General features: G+C 37.6%; 1 protein-coding gene and 1 long non-coding RNA gene across 4 annotated transcripts in view; one reads left to right on the forward strand and one right to left on the reverse strand.

The window, feature by feature from the left end:
• LOC307194653 overlaps positions 1 to 11081 on the reverse strand; it is a 493721-nt gene extending 482640 nt beyond the window's left edge. Inside the window, exon 1 of the long non-coding RNA XR_013830601.1 lies at positions 10936 to 11081. This is a non-coding gene — a long non-coding RNA (uncharacterized lncRNA). The remainder of the gene's footprint in view (positions 1 to 10935) is intronic.
• Positions 11082 to 11155: 74 nt separating this feature from the next.
• ATP2B1 (ATPase plasma membrane Ca2+ transporting 1) overlaps positions 11156 to 22577 on the forward strand; it is a 592658-nt gene continuing 581236 nt past the window's right edge. For 2 of the 3 annotated variants that reach the window (XM_079938566.1, XM_079938562.1), the window contains exon 1: positions 11156 to 11745. The gene's annotated coding sequence lies outside the window, so the exon portion shown is untranslated. The remainder of the gene's footprint in view (positions 11746 to 22577) is intronic. The other variant, XM_079938563.1, reaches the window with a different exon arrangement.

The following is a 22577-nucleotide window of genomic DNA, read 5'->3' on the forward strand; positions in this document are numbered from 1 at the left end:
CAAACACATTTCAATTCAACAAGTGCTGACTGATCATTCAGTTATCAAGGTATTATAAGACAGACATTGAATCATTAACAAACATGATTGCTTCTTGAAATGTATACCCCAATATTTAATATAAAACACACATGTGAATGGATTAATACAATTAATTTTTAAATGACTACAAAGAAAAGAAGAAAAGCTTATGTCCAATGTGGAGAATGGAAAAGCCTCATAAAGGAACAGATTTCAGTGCCAGATAGATAGTGGGGTAAAGTGTCTACTAGTTGGGAAAAAAATCACATTAACAAAGTCCTTGAGTTAAGAAAGAGCAGAATGCACTCAGGAAACACTGAAGGGTTCAATTTGATCAGATTATGCTTGAGTTGGCAAAACTTCCATCCCCCATAACTAATTGGTAGTAGATGTCTGAAGTTATAAAAGATTCTATGACTATATGCAGGTTCAATATGAAAAAGTGCCACGAGCAATTTAGTCATGCTGCTAGGAGTGAGGATGAGAGGAATGCCAGCCCATGGCCAACGTATTTGCTAATTAGGGAATAAGACATCCGAGGCATAGTGAGAGGTTAGGATAGATGGTTAAAATAACCGAAGCTCAGAATCTAAAGGGCCTTAAATTCCAAGGCAAGGGGTTTGTGTTTTATTCTTTTTTTAAACTTTAATTACAGAAATAATATAAAGCTTGCTGTAAAGGATTTTTAAAAACCCAAAACTATGTATAGAAAAGTGAAAACCTCCTCAATACTAAAGAAGGAATAAATTTGTATATATTCTTCCAACTTTTATACATACATAGACAAATGGGTGTAAAATATATATTGCATATAAATTGTTTCAATATAAAAATAGGTTCCCATTATACATATAATTCTACAACTGGTCTTTTTATGTAGACGTCTTTTCATTAAAGTATATAAACATGTATCTCATCTTTTTTAACAGCCATATGACATTTTATTGTATGGTGTATTACTCACCTATCCTTTAGCTAATTGGGAAACATTGAAATGTTTCAATGGGAAAATGATTATAAATTTTTAAAATCTGAAAAAAAGTTGAGATGATAAATTTTTGAAAGAGAAATAGGAGATAAAGAAAATAGAAGATTATTACAATATTCTAAGTAAGCTCTAATAATGAGAACTTGAACTGAGACTAACTAAAAGGATGTTTCAGATAACGTAATCAAAAAACAGTTAATAATTATCCTAGTTTACCAAGTGGGAACAAGAAAGAGGAAAGAGAGGAAAGGCCCAGTGGGAGGTGATTAGGGGGATCAGGAAGCTGTCTGCAGAGAAAGGGAACAGAAGGAAGCAAACATATTTATTAGGGAACTGTCCTATCTTTCACCCTTGTTTTCTAGCCTCCCATCTTATCAGTTGCCAAGTTACATAAGCCTGATCACAGTAGTATTTCCCAAACCCACCCTATTTTATCTATTCCTGCCATCACTATCCCCATTAATGCCCCTATTATCTCCCTCTCAGCACTACTCTCCTGCTAAATCACCCAACACTGCTGTCAGATTAATTTTACTACAGGTCAAAGGTCAAGACGGTTCAGGTGGCTAATGCTCACTAACACATACTAGATATCTGCTACATGCTGGGCACTCTGTCTGCCTTTAATAAAATGTTATTTGTCATCAAATCCTCAAAGAAAGCCATTTTTTGGTTTTGCAACTGGTGAAATTATTTAACCTCACCCTAAGAGTCAGTTTCCTCATTTGTAAAATGGGGATAATAGTATCCACTTCACGCATCTCTTGCATGAAAAGTATTAATGAATGTTATTCATTTAGTATGATGATACTACACAGTAAACATTGGGAAAGTTAGCTTTCATCACCATGAGTTCTCAACCAAACTCCCTTTGCAGACTGCCCAACTTCACAACTTTCTTGCCCATTATATGTTTCTTTACATAATCCTGGTTTTCATATCTCACTGCCTTAGCCCTTGCTGCTCTCTTTGACAAGAATGGCTCCCCTGACATCTCTATCTGCATCCTTGTAAATTCTCCTCACCCTTATAAGTCCCAGTCACATGAAAACATTCTGTGATTTTTCCCATGTAGTAGTAATCTCTCACCTGCCTCTACTGCTACAGCACTGTATGTGTAGCTACCTAATAACACTGATCTTTCTCTTGAATTTTATTTTTATACATATGATTGTTTACATGCCTTATGCATATGGCTTATACTTATAGGTGTATACATCTTCACTTCTAGGCTCTGAGATTCTGCAGAAGTTGAGGACAGGGCCAATTATTTATTCTTTATAAAATCTAAAATGATCATTTTACATAATAGACACAACAAAAGCATTTGTTGGAGTCTATGCTAGATAATTTCTATTTGTCTCTCCAAACTTCACTCTGCCGTCCACATTGGCAAGCTGATCCATGGATCCCATCAGTAGACAAGGGAGAGGAACATGCAAGGGAGGAGAGAGGGGTTAGGTACTGGCCCTCTCATCTTAGAGTCATCTTGAGCTGGCTGCCTTCCTAGACTTAATTGCTCCCCAAGGTGTCCAAATGTACAGGAACTTCCTCTTTCAAAACCCAGTAACTGCTCTATTCAATTGTCCATTTGGGCCTAAAGATTACTAGCCCTAAGTTACTATGCAGCTCCTACATTTGTAGATTTCCTTGAAACCCTTGCCCTTCGAATTAGTCTACACTGAATATGCCCTTTTTTTTCTTTCTTTCTTCTCTTCCTTTTTTTTTCTTTTTCTTTCTTTGCTGGGGCCATCTGCTGAAAGCTTGGGAAACTTTTACAATAGATAAAGGGAATAAGATTTGGGAAAGTAACTCCTTAAGCTCTGTCCCATCAATCAAGTAAGAGGAAAAGTCTTTACTTAGCCTGACGAAGACAATAGTGTGGTTGGAGCCTGGAGGAAATTGAAAAAGGATTACAGGCTGGGCTGGGCACAGCATCCCTTGGGTCCTCACGGCCAAGCCAGGTATGCGCAGATGCCAGGTCTTCCCTGGCAGCTCTGACGCGCCCGGACTCCCTGAGCTGCACAATGAGCCAGGTCTGGAAATCTCTCCTGTCTCCATGCCTTGACCCACTGGAGAGCAGATGGTTCCTGTTCTAAGAGGCTTTTCTGCAGGGGCCACTCTGACAATGCCTCTGCCATGTGGCTGAGACGGTCTTGGTGCTCCGGCCAGGTGTCAGGCCTGAGCCTCTGAGGTGGGAGAACAGAGTTCAGGACATTGGACCAGCAGAGATCTCCCAGACCCATGTAATATCAATCAGCGAGAGCTCTCCCAGAGATCTCCATCTCAACGCTAACACCCAGCTCCACTCAATGACCAGCAAGCTACAGTGCTGGACACCCTATGCCAAACAACTATCAAGACAGGAACACAACCACACCCATTAGCAGAGAGGCTGCCTAAAATCATAATAAGGTCACAGACACCCCAAAACATACCACCGGATGTAGTCCTGCCCACCAGAAAGACAAGATCCAGCCTCATCCACAAGAACACAGGCACCAGTCCCCTCCACCAGGAAGCCAACACAACCCATTTAACCAACCTTACCCACTGGCAGCAGACACCAAAAACAACAGGAACTATGAACCTGCAGGCTGTGAAAAGGAAACCCCAAACACAGTAAGTTAAGCAAAATGAGAAGACAGAGAAACACATAGCAGATGAAGGAGCAGGGTAAAACCCACCAGAACAAACAAATGAAGAGGAAATAGGCAGTCTACCTGAAAAAGAATTCAGAGTAATGACAGTAAAGATGACCCAAAATCTTGGAAACAGAATGGAGAAAATACAAGAAAGGTTTAACAAGGAGCTAGAAGAACTAAAGAGCAAACAAACAATGATGAACAACACAATAAATGAAATTAAGAATCCTTTAGAAGGAATCAATAGCAGAATAATTGAGGCAGAAGAACGGATAAGTGACCTGGAAGATAAAATTGGAAATAACTACCACAGAGCAGAATAAAGAAAAAAGAAGGAAAAGAATTGAGGACAGTCTCAGAGACCTCTGGGACAATACTAAATGCACCAACATTCAAATTATAGGGGTCCCAGAAGAAGAACAGAATAAAAAAGGGATTGAGAAAATATTTGAAGAAATTATAGCTAAATTCCCTAATATGGGAAAGGAAATAGTCAATCAAGTCCAGGAAGTGCAGAGAGTCCCACACAGGATAAATCCAAGGAGAAACATGCCAAGACACATATTAATCAAACTATCAAAAATTAAATACAAAGAAAAATATTAAAAGCAGCAAGGGAAAAGCAACGAATAACATACAAGGGAATCCCTGTAAGGTTAACAGCTGATCTTTCAGTAAACACTCTGCAAGCCAGAAGGGATTATATATTTAAAGTGATGAAACGGAAAAACCTACAATCAGGATTACTGTACCCAGCAAGGATCTCATTCAGATTCGACAGAGAAGTCAAAACCTTTACAGACAAGCAAAAGCTAAGAGAATTCAGCACCAACAAACCATATTTACAACAAACGCTAAAGGAACTTCTCTAGGCAGGAAACACAAGAGAAGGAAAAGACCTACAATAACAAACACAAAACAATTAAGAAAATGGTAATAGGAATACACATATCAACAACTACCTTAAATGTAAATGGATTAAATGCTCCAACCAAAGACATAGACTAGCTGAATGGATACAAAAACAAGACCCATATATATGCTGTCTACAAGAGACCCACTTCAGAACTAGGGACACATATAGACTGAAAGTAAGGGGATGGAAAAAGATATTCCATGCAAATGGAACTCAAAAGAAAGCTGGAGTAGCAATTCTCATATTAGACAAAACAGACTTTAAAATAAAGAATATTACAAGAGACCAAGAAGGACACTACATTATGATGAAGGGATCAATCCAAGAAGAAGCTATAACAATTGTAAATATTTATGCACCCAACATAGGAGCACCTCAATACATAAGGCAAATCCTAACAGCCATAAAAGGCAGAATTGACAGTAACACAATAATAGTAGAGAACATTAACACCCCACTTTCACCAATATACAGATCATCCAAAACGAAAAAAAATAAGGAAACACAAACTTTAAATGACACATTAAACAAGATGTACTTAATTGATACTTATAGCACATTCCATCCAAAAACAACAGAATATACTTTCTTCTCAAGTGCTCATAGAACGTTCTCCAGGAGAGATCATATCTTGGGTCACAAATCAAGCCTTGGTAAATTTAAGAAAATTGAAAACGTATCAAGTATCTTTTCTGACCACAACACTATGAGACTAGATATCAATTACATGAAAACACCTGTAAAAAATACAAACACATGGAGACTAAAACAATACACTACTATATAACCAAAAGATCACTGAAGAAATCAAAGAGGAAATCAAAAAATACTTAGAAACAAATGACAATGAAAACACGATGACCCAAAACCTGTGGAATGCAGCAAAAGCAGTTCTAAGATAGAAATTTATAGCAATACAATCCAACCTCAAGAAACAAGAAACATCACAAATAAACAACCTAACCTTACACCTAAAGCAATGAGAGAAAGAAGAATCAGAAAACCCCAAAATTAGCAGAAGGAAAGAAATCATAAAGATCAGATCAGAAATAAAAGAAAAAGAAATGAAGGATATGATAGCAAAGATCAATAAAACTAAAAGCTGGTTCTTTGAGAAGATAAACAAAATTGATAAACCATTAGCCAGACTCATCAAGAAAAAAAGGGAGCAGACTCAAATCAACAGAATTAGAAATGAAAGAGGAGAGGTAACAACTGACACTGTAGAAATACAAAGGATCATGAGAGATTACTACAAGCAACTTTATGACAATAAAATGGACAACCTGGAAGAAATGGAAAAATTCTTAGAAGGCATAACCTTCTGAGACTGAACCAGGGAGAAATAGAAAATATAAACAGACCAATCACAAGCACTGAAATTGAAACTGTGATTAAAAATCTTCCAACAAAAAAAATCCCAGGACCAGATGGATTCACAGGAGAACTCTATCAAACATTTAGAGAAGAGCTAACACCTATCCTTCTCAAACTCTTCCACATATAGCAGAGGGAGGAACACTCCCAAACTCATCCTGCAAGGCCACCATCACACCCTGATACCAGAAGCACACAAAAAGAAAACTACAGGCCAATATCACTGATGAACATAGATGCAAAAATCCTCAACAAAATACTAGCAAACAGAATCCAACATCACATTAAAAGGATCATACACCATAATCAAGTGGGGTTATTCCAGGAATGCAAGGATTCTCCAATACACGCAAATCAATCAGTGTGATATACCTTATTAACAAATTGAAGGATAAAAACCATATGATCATCTCAATAGATGCAGAAAAAGCTTTCGACAAAATTCAACACCCATTTATGATAAAAACCCTCCAGAAAGTAGGCACAGAGGGAACTTACCTCAACATAATAAAGGCCATATATGACAAATCCACAGCCAACATCATCCTCAATGGTGAAAAACTGAAACCATTTCCACTAAGATCAGGAACAAGACAAGGTTGCCCACTCTCACCACTCTTATTCAACATAGTTTTGGAAGTTTTAGCCACAGCAATCAGAGAAGAAAAAGAAATAAAAGGAATCCAAATTGGAAAAGAAGAAGTAAAGCTGTCACTGTTTGCAGATGACATGATACTATACATAGAGAATCCTAAAGATGCTACCAAAAAACTACTAGAGCTAACCAATGAATTTGGTAAAGTAGCAGGAAAAAAAATTAATGCACAGAAATCTCTTGCATTCCTATACACTAATGATGAAAACTCTGAAAGTGAAATTAAGAAAACATTCCCATTTACCACTGCAACAAAAAGAATAAATTATCTAGGAATAAACCTACCTAAGGAGACAAAAGACCTGTATGCAGAAAATTATAGGACACTGATGAAAGAAATTAAAGATGATACAAATAGATGGAGAGATATACCATGTTCTTGGGTTGGAAGAATCAACATTGGGAAAATGAGTCTACTACCCAAAGCAATCTACAGATTCAATGCAATCCCTATCAAACTACCAGTGGCATTTTTCACAGAACTAGAACAAAATATTTCACAATTTGTATGGAAACACAAAAGACCCCGAATAGCCAAAGCAATCTTAAGAAAGAAAAACAGAGCTGGAGGAATCAGGCTTCCTGGCTTCAGACTTTACTACAAAGCTACAGTAATCAAGAGAATATGGTACTGGCACAAAAACAGAAATATAGATCAATGGAACAGGATAGAAAGCCCAGAGATAAACCGATGCACATACAGTCACCTTATCTTTGATAAAGGAGGCAAGAGTATACAGTGAAGAAAAAACAGCCTCTTCAATAACTGGTGCTGGGATAACTGGACAGCTACATGTAAAAGAATGAAATTAGAACACTCCCTAACAGCATACACAAAGATAAACTCAAAATGGATTAAAGACCTAAATGTAAGGCCAGACACCATCAAACTCTTAGAGGAAAACATAGGCAGAACACTCTATGACATAAATCACAGCAAGATCCTTTTTGACCCACCTCCTAGAGAAATGTAAATAAAAACAAAAAAAAACAAATGGGACCTAATGAAACTTAAAAGCTTTTGCACAGCAAAGGAAACCATAAACAAGATGAAAAGACAGCCCTCAGAATGGGAAAAAATATTTGCAAATGAAGCAACTGACAAAGTATTAATCTCCCAAACATGCAAGCAACCCATGCAGCTCAATATCAAAAAAACAAAAAACCCAATCCAAAAATGGGCAGAAGACCTAAATAGACATTTCTCCAAAGCTGATATACAGACTGCCAACAGACACATGAAAGAATGCTCAACATCATTAATCATTACAGAAATGCAAATCAAAACTACAATGAGATATCATCTCACACCGGTCAGAATGGCCATCGTCAAAAAATCTACAAACAATAAATGCTGGAGAGGGTGTGGAGAAAAGGGAACACTCTTGCACTGCTGGTGGGAATATAAATTGATACAGCCACTATGGAGAACAGTATGGAGGTTCCTTAAAAAACTAAAAATAGAACTACCATATGACCCAATAATCCCATTACTGGGCATATACCCTGAGAAAACCATAATTAAGAAGGAGTCATGTACCAAAATGTTCATTGCAGCTCCATTTACAATAGCCAGGAGATGGAAGCAACCTAAGTGTCCATCAACAGATGAATGGATAAAGAAGATGTGGCACATATATACAATGGACTATTACTCAGACATAAAAAGGAACGAAACTGAGTTATTTGTAGTGAGATGGATGGACCCAGAGATTGTCATACAGAGTGACGTCAGAAAGAGAAAAACAAATACCATATGCTAACACATATATATGGAATCTAAAAAAAGGAAAGAAAAGAAAAGAAAACGGTCGGAAGAACCTAGGGGCAAGACGGGAATAAAGATGCAGACCTACTAGAGAATGGACTTGAGGATACGGGGAGGGGGAAGGGTAAACTGGGACAAAGTGAGAGAGAGGCACGGACATATGTACACTACCAAATGTAAAACAGATAGTGGGAAGCAGCCACATAGCACAGGGAGATCAGCTCGGTGCTTTGTGACCACCTAGAGGGGTGGGATAGGGAGGGTGGGAGGGAGGGAGATGCAAGAGGTAAGAGATATGGGGACATATGTATATGTATAACTGATTCACTTTGTTAAAAAGCAGAAACTCACACACCATTGTAAAGCAATTATACTACAATAAAGATGTTAAAAAAAATTAGAACTGCTGAAGAAAATGCTTTAGGAATTTAGTTATGGGTGAATAAAAGGATAGCAGAACAGCATGAAGGCCCTAATTGCACAGAACTCAACTGGCAAGCTCGCCTGAATTTCTCCAGCAGTGCTTTGCAAAACAAGATCAACGGAGTTGTTAAACAAAGCAAAGCAAAACAAAACACGAGTGATAGGGTTTGATTAAATTTGGAATGATGGGAGATTAAAGAATCATTGGATCCAAAGGTAATAAGAAAGGTTACAGCCAGGCCAAGAAAGAAATCTGAAGGCAGGTGAGTGAAGCCAAGAAGAGGTTAATGGGTGATCTTTCACTTACAGTTCATTTGGAAGAAACATCAACTAGACTAACTGTGTAACATTATTGATGGCAAAAGGCACAGTGTGTTTTTTAAATTTTACCCCCAGATACAGCTCTGCTTACTTGCAGTATAATTTATGTGCTAGTAGTCAGGCTGCTTATAATTTAAACTACCTTTTAAGATAATAGGATTTGGATAATGTTCTTGTTATTCAGAAATTCCTCTTTGGGCTCCCTCTGAAAAACTGATTCTACATATTCACTTTCTGGAATTCAAATATTTAAAGCTTTTTCATTTTGCTTCAGTTCTTACTTAGCGTCCAAGAATTTACACTTCTGACAAATTGAGAACAACAACAAGAGTTTAGACCTAGATGTAAAACAAGCACAAGGGGAAAGGAAAAAAGGAGAGGAAATGCAAAATAATCACATTAATGAAAACAATCAAGTTCTTGATTGCAATATGAAAACAGGAGAAACTGCTGTGCTAACTCACAAACTCTACACAATGGTTGCCAGGGGAACAATACTTGTACATTTCCTGGTTCTCAAAAATGTACCATGTAATGTTTGTGTCTCTTTTCTTCATTCTTTAGAGCTCAAATCACAGAATCCACTAAGCAGGCAACATATAAAAAGGCACTGATTTTTTTCTTCAAAAGTCATGAGTGCTGTATGCAATGAAAATTTCTGCTCTCCCTGGAGCCTCTAAAAATAGCGAAGTGTAAATTGGTTATGCCTCTAAGTATCTTTCATTTTTGTTTACTCTCTTTCTACTTTTAGACTGTAAGTTCCTCCAGGGCAGGCACTAGATCTGCAATTTTTATGTAATTCCCCACATAAATTAAAGCAGATATAAACCTAGTATTACATATAAGATTAAAAAGTAGTTTTGGAAATTGTGAATTGGTTTTTCTTTTCAATTTGTTAAAATGAACTCAGGTGTTAGATATTTACCATCAGTAAATAATCTCATCTAAGAAACAGGCTGCAGAGGGAAAAGTGTTTTTCTTCCATACTGGGTAGTATGTGATGCTCCTATCCTGGTTTGGCCATTTCTGCTGCCTATTCTAGCCATTGCCCCCAGTGGTGAATGCTGCCCTTCATTTGTGTGACAAAAAACCCCAAATGGATTAGTCATGAAAAACTTTAAGACTATAGTTAGGGATTTACTAAGACTAATATTAAATCATTAACTAAGACTTGGTTCAAGGCATATACTGCTTATGAAAAGAAAATGAATTCTTAGTAATAAGACAAACATAAATTAATTAATTCACCTGTCAAATATAGACACATGGATTTATTAAATATTTATTAAAACATTTATATAAATGCACCATAATTAGTGGGGATATAAAGAAGACAACATTTTTACTTTCAAGAAGCTAAAAACACGTTATTTTTTTTCCATGGGAGAAAAATATTTACTCTTTCTATATTATCCTAGTCTCAGCTGGTTTATAAGTAGAATTTCAATTTTAGATATTGTTAAAGCAAGACAACAAGCCCAAAATGGAGTTACTCATGCTAAGCCCCATGTCACCAAACTGAGACTTAATTCAGTTTCAGTTCTCCCAGAAATGGAACCTTAAAGCAGTCAGTCAGGAACCACCTGATCAGCACTAGTGGGGCTGTCTGCCTGACAGGCCCCTGCCATCCCCTGAAGGAAAGTAACTGCATTAACCCACCGCTTCTTGGCCCAATTCAAACTGACTTTTGCTCAAATAAACTCTTAAAATGTTTACTATGCCTCAGTTTATCTTTTAACAGTTCTGTTAGTAACAGTAAGAAGCGGGGACCGAAGGAAACCCCCGACGGCCCCAGGAGCAACGAGCAACCAGTCACGGTACCTGCTGAGCCGTGAGCTCGCTGCGTCTCCCGCCTCAGGAGGTGCTGGGTCCGTCCCTCGCGGAGCCTCGGCAGCTTCTGCCTGAGGAGCTTTCAGGCTTTATTTGAGCGTTTCTTTTCCAGACCCGGTCTAGAAACATCCAGAGGTGGGCCGGGTCCGACTTAGAAACCCTTCCGGGTCAAAGGTTGAACCGCGTCCGACTCAGAAGGCGGACCGGGTGGAGGGTCGGACAGCCAAGGAGTTAGAAGCAGGACTAGTTCCGGGTCGGACTGATTTAAGCCGGACTGGGCCTAGCCTGAGGTGTCAGGTGAATACAATTTTCTTTTAAGGCCAAACAAGCAGGTTAATCTTACCCAACGTAATCCTGAATTACAGCGACCACAACAGAGAACTTTTTTTTTTTTTTTTTATGCGGTACGCGGGCCTCTCGCTGTTGTGGCTTCTCCCGTTGCAGAGCACAGGCTCCGGACGCGCAGGCCCAGCGGCCATGGCTCACGGGGCTATCCGTTCCGCGGCATGTGGGATTTTCCCGGACCGGGGCACGAACCCGAGTCTCCTGCATCGGGAGGCGGACTCTCAACCACTGCGCCACCAGGGAAGCCCCAGAGAAATTTTAATGTAGATTAGTTTATCCATTTAGGAGGCGCCTCAAAGAAAAAGGGGTCTCAGCCAAGCGCTCACTACAAAGCGTAGAGGGAAAACCATTTTCCCTCCTCTTAAGCTGCTTGTGACCAGCCTGAGACCCGCTGGGACGCCTCGCGCGCTCCGGAGCCTGCAGAATCCTGAGGAAACTGGAAGAAGCCGGCAAAGGGTAAGAATTCTTATCAAAGTCAGCTCTCCTAGGCCTCTATCTGTGGTGCCTGGTCGCGAGAGGGAGGGAAACCTTCACGTTGTCCTTTCCTTTCAGATTGGCAGGCAAAAAGCATGTGTGAGAATTAAATATTTGAAGCATGACTTGTGAATTTGCTTTCGGATACCCACTGGTTGTCCACCTTTTCTCTCCCAGGAACAGCTATTGCCTTCTTGTTTGTCTCATTTTGTGCCCTGAGAACTTGACTTGGCTTTCTGCCTGACTGGGGCACGTGGGTTCTTATGTGTTCAGGCAGCTCCACTATTAGGTTGAGGGACCCCCAAAATATGGCTGGACAGAAATGTGGATTGCATTCCATTGGTGGCTAGGGCCCTACTGTTGCCAACACTCAGAGGAATTACCTTTTTCTTGGTTGTCTTTGGGAGTGGCTCTGGATCTTGGGAGGGTAGTATTTTTTGCACTATCTTTGGGGATGCCTCTTGTCTCCTTGGAGTTGTTCAGTACTGTCAAGAATATTTACTTTTTGTCCCTGATGAAAATATTCAGAAGGATTTTTTAAGAGAAAACATTAATCAGTTTACTTTGACTCCCTGATATAGCCAAATCAGTACAACTAGTTTGACCCACCCTTAGATGTTGGTTGGAGAGACAAGCCAAAGTCTCAAGTCATTGTTTTTGGACTTAGTCCCTTTGTGAAGTGGCTGGACAGAGGTACCATAGGAGCAGAAATACATCACTATTCTCAATACCTGATTTTCTAACCACCCTACCCCCCAATTTTAAAACCTATAGTAGTTAAAACTTACATGCATTCATCATCATACTCTATTTGATTTTACAAAGAACCAAATCCCTATTTTAGTTAATATAGCATACAGGAAAGATCACAGACTTTGTGATAAGTCAGAGGTTCAGTTTCTAGCTAAGTGAGTGTGGGCAAGTTACTCTTTGAGAATCAATTTTATCACCTCCAAAATGGGGAATAATCTCTACGTTGCACAATTGTGTTGAGATTTAAATGAGGTAACCTGGTCCATGGTAAGTACTTGGTGATAGCCTTTATTTCTAACTTTTCATTGACATATAACTAGCATATAACATTATTTTAGTTTCAGGTATACAACATAATGATTCAATATTTGTATACATTACAAAATGATCAATAAGTCTCCTTAACATCCATCACCATACATAGTTATGATTTTTTTTCATGTGATGAGAACTTTTATGTAATATAGTGTTAACTATAGTCATAATGCTGTACAATACATCCCCTTGAAAACTTTTTTCACCCACCTACCCACCCCACCTTTTCTGGAAACCACCAATCTGTTCCCTGTATCTATCTAAGCTAGGGGTTTGCTTGTTGTTTTGGGTTGTTTTTTTTTTTTAGATTCCATATATAAGTGAGATTATGGTATTTGCTTTCTCTGACTTATTTCATTTAGTATAATACCCCCAAAGTCCATCCATGGTGTTGCAAATAGCAAGATTCCATTCTTTTTTATGAGTGAATAATATTCACTTATTCCATCTGCCAGAAACACAATTTGGCTTTTATAAACTAGTGAGTTTTGCATTATTGTACCTATCATATAGATAAAATTTTAAAATGAAAGTTATAAGATCTATGTGTTTCTGTATGTTTATGTATGTCTTCATATGTCATAGATGTGTGGTTTTTTCCTACCTCCGGTGGTATCACGAAAGTTAATTTATAAAGAGGTCTATTTAATTGGCTTAAAGACAAACAAGCATTTATGTAAATCAAGTATACTCTCAGAAATATAGAAACTAACCCAAATGTTTTTCAAGTTCATGTGATCTAAGATAATCTTCAGAAAATAAAATCTAGTTTAAGTTTGTTGGTTTAATTAAAACAGGCATGTCTTTAGAGTTATCAGCATTAAATATAAAACTTTTATTCTTCATAGGTTTAGTAAAATTCAAATAAGCTCATGCTGTCTCTATTCCAAAATTTGTCATCAAGAAAGATAATTTAAGGTGATGGTTAGCTGTTTAATGTCTCATCAGATTTTCATAAGTAATCTAAACATAATTGTCAAGAACAAGTAAATAGATTTATAAAAGTTTATAAATGAACTTTTCAACAATAATTCTACCTTTTGGTATGTCTACTTTAAGAGTTTCCAAAATCTTTTTGGTAACTTCAAATCTTAAAGTTATACTTAGGTAAGTTAAATGATGGATATTAATTGAATATCTAGATTATTTCCAAATAAGATAAAATACTAAAATATTAACTGAACATAGATATATCAACTTTTGTTCCTTTTACAGAGGAAATAAAGATATTTGGGTTTATTGATAAACATTTTGTGCCACTTTGGAAAATGTACTATGAGGAAGAATATGCTTCTATAAATTATAAAATGTATTTATGTTTGCCAGTCCACAGAATGCTATAATAGACAGCTCTCAATTGCTTACTTCTTAGTTTTCACTAGCAGTTAAGGATTCTGAGGCTTAAGAATTCTAATCAGTATATGTAATTAAAACTACTTAGAAATTATATGGGGGAAAGAAAACAACAGTGTATGAAAAATAGGTAAGGAAAGTAGAATAACTGATTGTTCCAGAATGAGAACAAAAGAGTAAAAACCAAAGGACAAAATCTGAATGGATATTAAAAAGTTGTAGGTTTGTGGGAAAGGAATCTTTGGAAAGGAATCTTATGTGTGGTCAAGTGACTGATATTGGAATGGATTTATTTAAGTTTTAAAAAATGAATTTCATTTCAAAAGTACACTAGTACAAAATTAGAATTTAGTTTTCTCTCTTAAAAGGACAAGTTTTTCCCTTTTTTAAATTGAAGTATAGTTGATTTACAGTATTTGTTTCAGGTATACAGCATGGTGATTCAATGTTTATACATTATACTCCATTTAAAGTTATACCAAAATACTGGCTACATTACCCTCTGCCGTACAATATATCCTGTTGCTTATTTATTTATTTATTTATAATAAATTTATTTATTTTATTTATTTATTTTTGGCTGCGCTGGGTCTTCGTTGCTGTACGCGGGCTTTCTCTACTTGCGGTGAGCGGGGGCTACTCTTCATTGCAGTGCACGGCCTTCTCATTGCGGTGGCTTCTCTTGTTGCGGAGCACAGGCTCTAGGCATGCGGGCTTCAGTAGTTGTGACTCGCAGGCTCTAGAGCGCAGGCTCGGTAGTTGTGCACGGGCTTAGTTGCTCCGCGGCATGTGGCATCTTCCTGGACCAGGGCTCGAACCCGTGTCGCCTGCATTGGCAGGTGGATTCTTAACCGCTGCGCCACCAGGGAAGCCCTGCTTATTTATTTTATACATAGTAGTTTTTAATCTCATAATCTTCTACCATCTTGCCCCTCCCCCCTTCCTTCTCCTCACTGGTAACCACTAGTTTGTTCTCTATAACTGTGAGTCTGTTTCTGTTTGTTATATTCATTTCTGTGTTTTATTTTTTAGATTCCACATATGTTATAGAGTATTTGTCTTTCTCTGTCTGACATATTTCACTAAGCATAATACCCTCCAGATCTATCCATGTTGTCACAAATGGCAAAACATCCTCACCAATATTTGTTATTTGTAGGCTCTTTGATAATAACCATTCCGACAGGTGTTAGGTGATATCTCATTGCAGTTTTGATTTGCCTTTCTCTGATAATTAGTGAATATTGAGCATCTTTTCATTTTCCTGTTGGCCATCTACATATCTTCTTTGGAAAAATGTCTATTCAGATCTTCTGCCCATTTTTTAATCAGGTTGTTTTTTGGATATTGAGTTGTATGGGCTGTTTATATATTTTGGATATTAACCTCTTATTGGTCATATCATTTGCAAATATTTTCTGCAATTCAGTAGATTGTCTTTTCATTTTTTTGATGGTTTTCTTTGCTGTACAAAAGTTTTAAGTTTAATTGGGTCCCATTGAAAAGAATACATTTTTCTTGGAGTATTAGTCAGCTCTTTGTCTTTATCAGGTTTTACATTACTTTACAAAACCTAGTCTTTTCAATATTGAAAGAGCTAAATTTTGTTCACAACTATGTAACCTTCTATATTTACCTTTAAAATTGTCTATTGCCACTTTGGTAAAATAGATAATTAAGTGTTATTTCATAATAATCTGTGACCCTATTCATTCAAATGCTCAAACCTTTTGATGTTTTGACAAATTCCCAAAATCAAATTCTAAATGGAGTATTTTGACCTGAAATTAACCTTGAGATTCCCCTAGAGAATGTCAAAGGATTTGTTTCACACTTTGTAAAAGAGAGATGCTAAGTAAGAGATGTTATGTTTACTTGGTGCATTAAATGACATAAGAAGAATTGTCAAATAAGTGATGATAAGCCTTCTTACATATTTGTATTTATATTTGTATGGTTGCAGGTTATCAGTAAAAGTGTTCTAGAAATTGTATGAAATTTCTAAAAATCTGATATATTCTGATATATTATCAATCACCATTCCAGTCTTAACATATTGCAGGTCACAGAAATAACCAAATTTCATTGTCTGTTCTAAGGAACTCATCAAATCTTTAACCATGGGCATTTTTAAGTCTTTTGTCATTTACAGAGAGTTATTGTTTTACCCTAATGCTTTCACAAAAGTGAGATTTGTGGAAAGAACTCTACCGAGTACTTTTGACCAATGACACTGCAGCCAAATTACAAGTCAAAACTTGGATGCATATTTCACAACTGAAGACATGTGTTCTACCTGACATTTGATCCTGTGCAAATGCTGGAGGCCTCAAAATCAAATTGACTAGGAAAAGAAGTAGCTGACATCGAGCTAGACTACTTCCTCTCAAGACTTTCTTTACATTCTTCCTTTCCTCTCTGTCATCCTTTTCCTAATTCTTACACCATGAAACTCTTTATAATTCTTTTCTTCACCTTTTTTCTTGCTCTGACCTAGAAAGATAATACCACTGTTCACATATCTCAGGTTATTATAAGGGTGTGGGTAATCTAACCACCAAATGATGGTTGGATTTGCCACAATGCTAGTGATCCTGTAGTTCTTTCCATCACAAACTTCTCCCTGATATCCAAAGTCTCAGGGTCTCTGGAACAAACTCAGCCCCCTCTCTATAATGTCAGACTCCTAATCCTTAGTGTTTATTTCCTTGTCTCTGGTTAACAACTCCAAACTAGCAGAACATTTCATTCAGACTCTGTACAAAGAAGGGGACACAAGGCAAAAGTAACCAGAATAAAACCACCTGTGCAGCCTATAGACCCTTAAATTTTACTGGCCTCCATGGCAGTCACCTTTCCAGTCCTGAGCCACAGTCTCAAATCGGAATTACCAGGAGGCATAAAAGATTCACAATTAGTTTCCTTTGGCAGATCCCTACTGCCCTGGCTAGGAGTAAGTACAAATGAGGCTGTGATCAGGAATCTCTCCTTAACTTTCATTGCAGAATCTTCTGTTAAAGCAGTAGATGCCTGATAAAAATCCCTAGACTCTCTGGCCAAAGTTGTTCTTGATAATAGGATAGCCCCTGATAATAGGATATCTTTTAGCTGAGCACGGAGGTGTTTGTGCTGTGGCCAACACTGTGCTGCACTTGGACTGAGATTTCTGGGGAAGTTGAGACTCAGCTACATAAGATCACTGAACAAGCCAGCTGGCTTAAGAAAGTGACTCCTTCAGGGCTTCCCTGGTGGTGCAGTGGTTCAGAGTCTGCCTGCCGATGCAGGGGACACGGGTTCGTGCCCCGGTCCGGGAGGATCCCACATGCTGCAGAGCGGTTGGGCCCGTGAGCCATGGCCGCTGAGCCTGCACGTCCGGAGCCTGTGCTCCGCAACGGGAGAGACCACAACAGTGAGAGGCCTGTGTACCAAAAAAAAAAAGAAAGTAACTCCTTCAGTGGGGTCTTTCTTTGATTTGATTCCGATTGGTTTCAGTCTTAGGGACCATGGTACTGAAGTGTACTCCAGAAATTGGGAATTATCCTACATATAACAATCATAGTAGTCTCCCTGGTGTGCTGTATCCTCTCAAAAGCTTAAAATGCATGTTTACAGCCTCTAACCACCAAGCAAATAATCTCCCTAAGACTAGAACATCAGAAAAGAAACAAAGAGAATGACCAACTTAAAGAATGTGAACTCAACATCATGATCTGTGAATACCACACAGAGATCCTACAAAAGTTGAGAACTCCAGAGTGGTAGCTGGGAGTAGAGTTAATGCCTTAAAAGTTGATCATATCTCTCAGCCTGAAATGCTGATAAAAAGGGGGGAATTTTTAAAAACAAGACAATTGGCCCCAAATGGAATTGCTTTTGTTAAACCCCATATCACCAAACTGAGGCTTAATTATACTTTCATCTCTCCCAGAAATAGAATCTTAAACCAGTCAATCAGAAGTCACTTGATTAGCACTAGTTAGGTGATCTGCCTAATAGACCCTTGCCATCCCTAAAGGAAGGTAGCTTTGCAATAACCAACCCACTTTTTGGCCTGGTATAATTTCCTTGTTCCTGTTCCCTTCTGCCTATAAAAGTCTTTCATTTTTTCAGCTCCTTAGAGCTCCTTTCTATCTGCTAGATTAGATGCTGCCTGATTCAAATTGATTTTTGCTCAGATAAACTCTTAAAATCTTTAATATGCTTCAGTTTGTCTTTTAACAATACTATTGCTAAAGAAAAATTATCCTGACACTTGTAAAAATGGCAAGAAAGACTTTATTCAAGACTATTGCAATAGGGGAGAGAAATCAAGCTCAACTCTAAATATAGCAAAGCCAGCTGGGGATTTTTAGTCAACAAGCAGAGTGAGGGGGTTAGTGGATAGAAAATTACTGAGAGGAGACATCAGGGGCAGGGAGATTCTTGCTAACGTGACTTAGAATTCTTACTGAAGGCAAGCCAGGATTATCAGATATCAACCATGGGGGATAAGGAATTTGATTATATTGAGGGTGGAGGGGTTCTCATTAAACTGATTCAAGCAGGAATTTTGCTACAACTAGACTATGCAGCCAAAGACAAGACCTAAAGACAAGGCCTTGTTGAAAAGATAGCTCAGAGGAGTTTGTCTAAAGTTTGATTAAAAAGAGAGTGTTACTATACTGATGCTGCTTTGCTAAATAGTTGAGTCAGTGTCTTCAAGTCAGCTTGTATGATTGTAAAGGCAACCATGCATGGTGTACCAGGAAGTTCTCTAATGATCTTGAGACCCAGCCCTCCCACATACCTTCTTGGGTGGCTTGGGTATGTCACTTTTCTGCTCAGGGCCAGTTTCCTCATCTGTAAAATAGGAACAATATCTGCATTAATGGACTATTTGTGTAGCAGATAAGATGATATATTGAAAATGCCTTGAAAACTCTAATTTGCTATGCAAATGAAAGGTACTTTTGTTGTCAAGAATGCCTGTCTCTTCCTTGTTCCAGGGAACTCAAGTCACTACCAGCCTGATGCCTTCCATACCACAGATTTAAGTAGCTATAACTCCCTCTGTATGGTGTTAATGCCTCTCTTGCAGCCTTTATGATTTTGTCTTGCAATTATCTAGTTACACAGCTTTTCATTCCGGTACTCTTTTCCCAAGACAGGCAACATACGTATTCTTCTTTGTGCTCTCAATTCCTGTGGCATATATTTCGACTTCAGTGAGTATTTGCTGAAAAGACAAATAGTTATTTCACAGTTCCAATAACATCTACTAAGAGTTCTTTGTTTCTCTAGTTTTCCTAAAGCAGCCTCCTCCAGCAACCAAAGAAACTCTTTTCCTGGCTCTCCTTTTATATTAGCAGACCAGAATGAAGTCACATAGAGTTTATATTGAAGAAGAGCATGTGAAAAAAAATCACATGTAGTCGAATTTGTCTTTGAAAAAGGCCTTGAGTAGCCCTTTGTTTCTCTCTTGCAACCTCTTTCATTAGGTCACTGAAAGCAAAAAAAAAAAAAAAAAAAAAAAAAAAGAAAGAGGATTTCACATGAGATCTTGTAGGTAAGCAAAGCTATTTTTTTCGTAAGTTAAGTGTATATATACTGGTGTTGCCTTGTACTGTTGGGTCCTACCTAATTCCCCTCCTCTGATTTTCTTTTCCTCTTAGCTGGAAACTTGTCATTCTTGTTTAGGTTCAAACCTACATTCGTTTCTATCAAAGGCTCTGCAAGGCAAGAGAACTCAATGTTATGGTTCACCATGTGGGCAATTAGCAGCAAATTGTTGTCCCGACTAGTTTGGCCTGACCCTAATTATTGGTCCCAATTATGTTAGTGGATTTTTACCTTCTTCCCAAGATCACATTCTCTGCCTCATGCTTCATGAGTTAACTGCATGCCTGCCTTACCTTGATGCATCAGCCTCTGTCTGAGGAATCTGCCTGGTACCCTATTCCTCTAGGAGGTGGCAGTGGACTTAACAATTGCTAATCAGCTTCTCCTCATACATGTGGGAGTTCTAATTTCTTTCTCTTGTTCTCACAGTCTACCTACATTCTTGCTATATATTTCAGATAGCTTTACCTGTCAATACCTTTGCCTATATTGTCAACAAACCGATCAAGTACTTTTTTTTTTTTCAATTGCAAATGGGACTCTGCCCCAAGCCCAACAGCTGGTTCCAGGTCCTCACTTTCCTATCTTGCTACTGTGAATCTCATCATCATATCATCACATCATGAATCTAACTCAATTGCAGCAGCTCAGATGAATGGGTGCCTTTTAAAAGAGACCAGACTGTTGTCAACCACAACTAATATAGTATAAATAGAATTAAACCTTTAACACAAGAATCATGTATTAAACATTAACATATTTCCTCACACATCAACTATCTGGTGGATTTTATTTTTATGAAGAAAATGAATATCCAAAAATTTGTCTCAAAGCATTAATTCTTTGAGTCATGAAGGGGTATTTTATTTAGGGAACAGAATCCAACAATGGATTTAACTCATAACCTTAAAATGTACTCAAAAGGTGATGTAGAATGATCTCTTCATCAGGAGAAAATGAGGAGGAATGAGAGCCAGACGGTGGTCACTATGAGATCTGTTGAATACAAGTGATTAATTTCACAGATATGGGATTGATGGTCTTCAGTTTGAAATTTTTATATACTGTATCTCTACTTATAGAAGAATCCTGCATATGAAAACATTGATTTATCAGTTTAATTTTCTTGGAGAGTTTCCAGCAGTGTGTGTTTTTTTAAAGAAACACATATATACACATATATACAGTTCTGTATCTTGAATTAGATTTAGAAAGTGTTGGAAGTGGGCTATAAAATCAAATTCAGGAATGAGGCGATGGTGAAGATTTAGACTTATAAGACAGACCAAAATGAGAATTGGCTCATTTGTGTAGCTTCAGTCTCCAAACACCTGAGCTGAGATATGATAAGAAGTATGCCTTATTTCACATAATAACATGATTTGAATTAATTCTTTCCTACTGCCTGTTTCGCCTTCAAGCAATTGCAATACCTTTGACCCAGCTGCACAAACATAGCAAAATCATGGTTCTTTATAGGCTCTTGGTTGTGTAAAGGAACAGCAATAAAAATCAAAGTGAGTTTTAGGAGTATCATGTGAAAAGCTGTCCGCATGTTGAAAGGTACTTGCTTTTTGCAATTCAGAACACTCTCTTCTAAGGAAAAAAAAATCAAGACTCAAAAATCATGATTGGATTTCCATTGATGTCTCATTATTACTAGGAGTCCTGTGTGGTCCTAACATTTACTACTTTGTTATATGAGTACATGGAACAGTATAAACACTCTGACCCTTAACTCAGGCTCTCATCAACCATACCCCATGCCTTCCTAGTCTGGTCTGTTATCAACATAAAAATTGAGAAATATAGGATTTAATAACCATATTTAATTAATTTACCAAATAGATTCAAAGCAGGTATAGTTAGAGCTATTAGGTAGCTGATTTTTTCTGTGCACGTTATAAAAACAGAAAAACTAACATTGTTCAGAGAATAAAAAGATTGAGCAATGTATTTTCTGGGGTAATGGTTTGAAGGGGCCTGGCCCAGAGGAGGGTGGGAAAAAAAAAAGATGATGTACAGCATGATTTTTCCTTGAAGCCGTTTTCAGCTTTTTACAAAGCATGACAATACTTTACTAATCTGTTTTCCTGACTGTGATCATAGCTTTTAAGTCATACACTTAAAGAGAAAAAAAAAAAAAGCATTCTCTCTACTGTTCCCAGTCTTGAGAAAAATTCTGTTTCAAGTTTACTGAAGTCATTTGGTATTTTGATGGAGATAGGATAAGACTATATATTCCTCAGGAAAGAGCAGTGTGGGAACATGGCATGTACGAACTCATATTAAGAAACAATTATAAACAATCTGAAGAAAACTGGGGTTTCATGAACATCAAAACAGGAAGACAATGGTATAAAAATAATCTAAGAGTTGATCAGGTTTACTGGGGGAAAAAATGCCTGCTATTGTTACCATTATCAGCCCACTAGAATTAACAAAAAATGTTTTCTGCTGTGAATACTGTTGACAAGGGGAAGTTGGTCTAAGATTAGCTTTTTCCTTTTTGCTTTAATTGCCTGGGAATCAACTATCATTTTATTTCTGGGTTCATTCCACTAATTTATAGCCTAGAAACACACATGTGGGCTTAATTCATGGAGAGCTAAGCTAATCTCCTATCTGAGCTCACTCAACCTCATCATTCAAATTCCCCCAGTGATGGGGGAATTTTTTTTTTTTAAACATCTTTATTGGAATATAATTGCTTTACAATGGTGTGTTAGTTTCTGCTTTATAACAAAGTCAATCAGCTATACGTATACATATATCCCCGTATCTCCTCCCTCTTG

Source organism: Stenella coeruleoalba, assembly GCF_951394435.1.
Source record: "Stenella coeruleoalba genome assembly, chromosome: 11".
Lineage (NCBI taxonomy): Eukaryota > Metazoa > Chordata > Mammalia > Artiodactyla > Delphinidae > Stenella > Stenella coeruleoalba.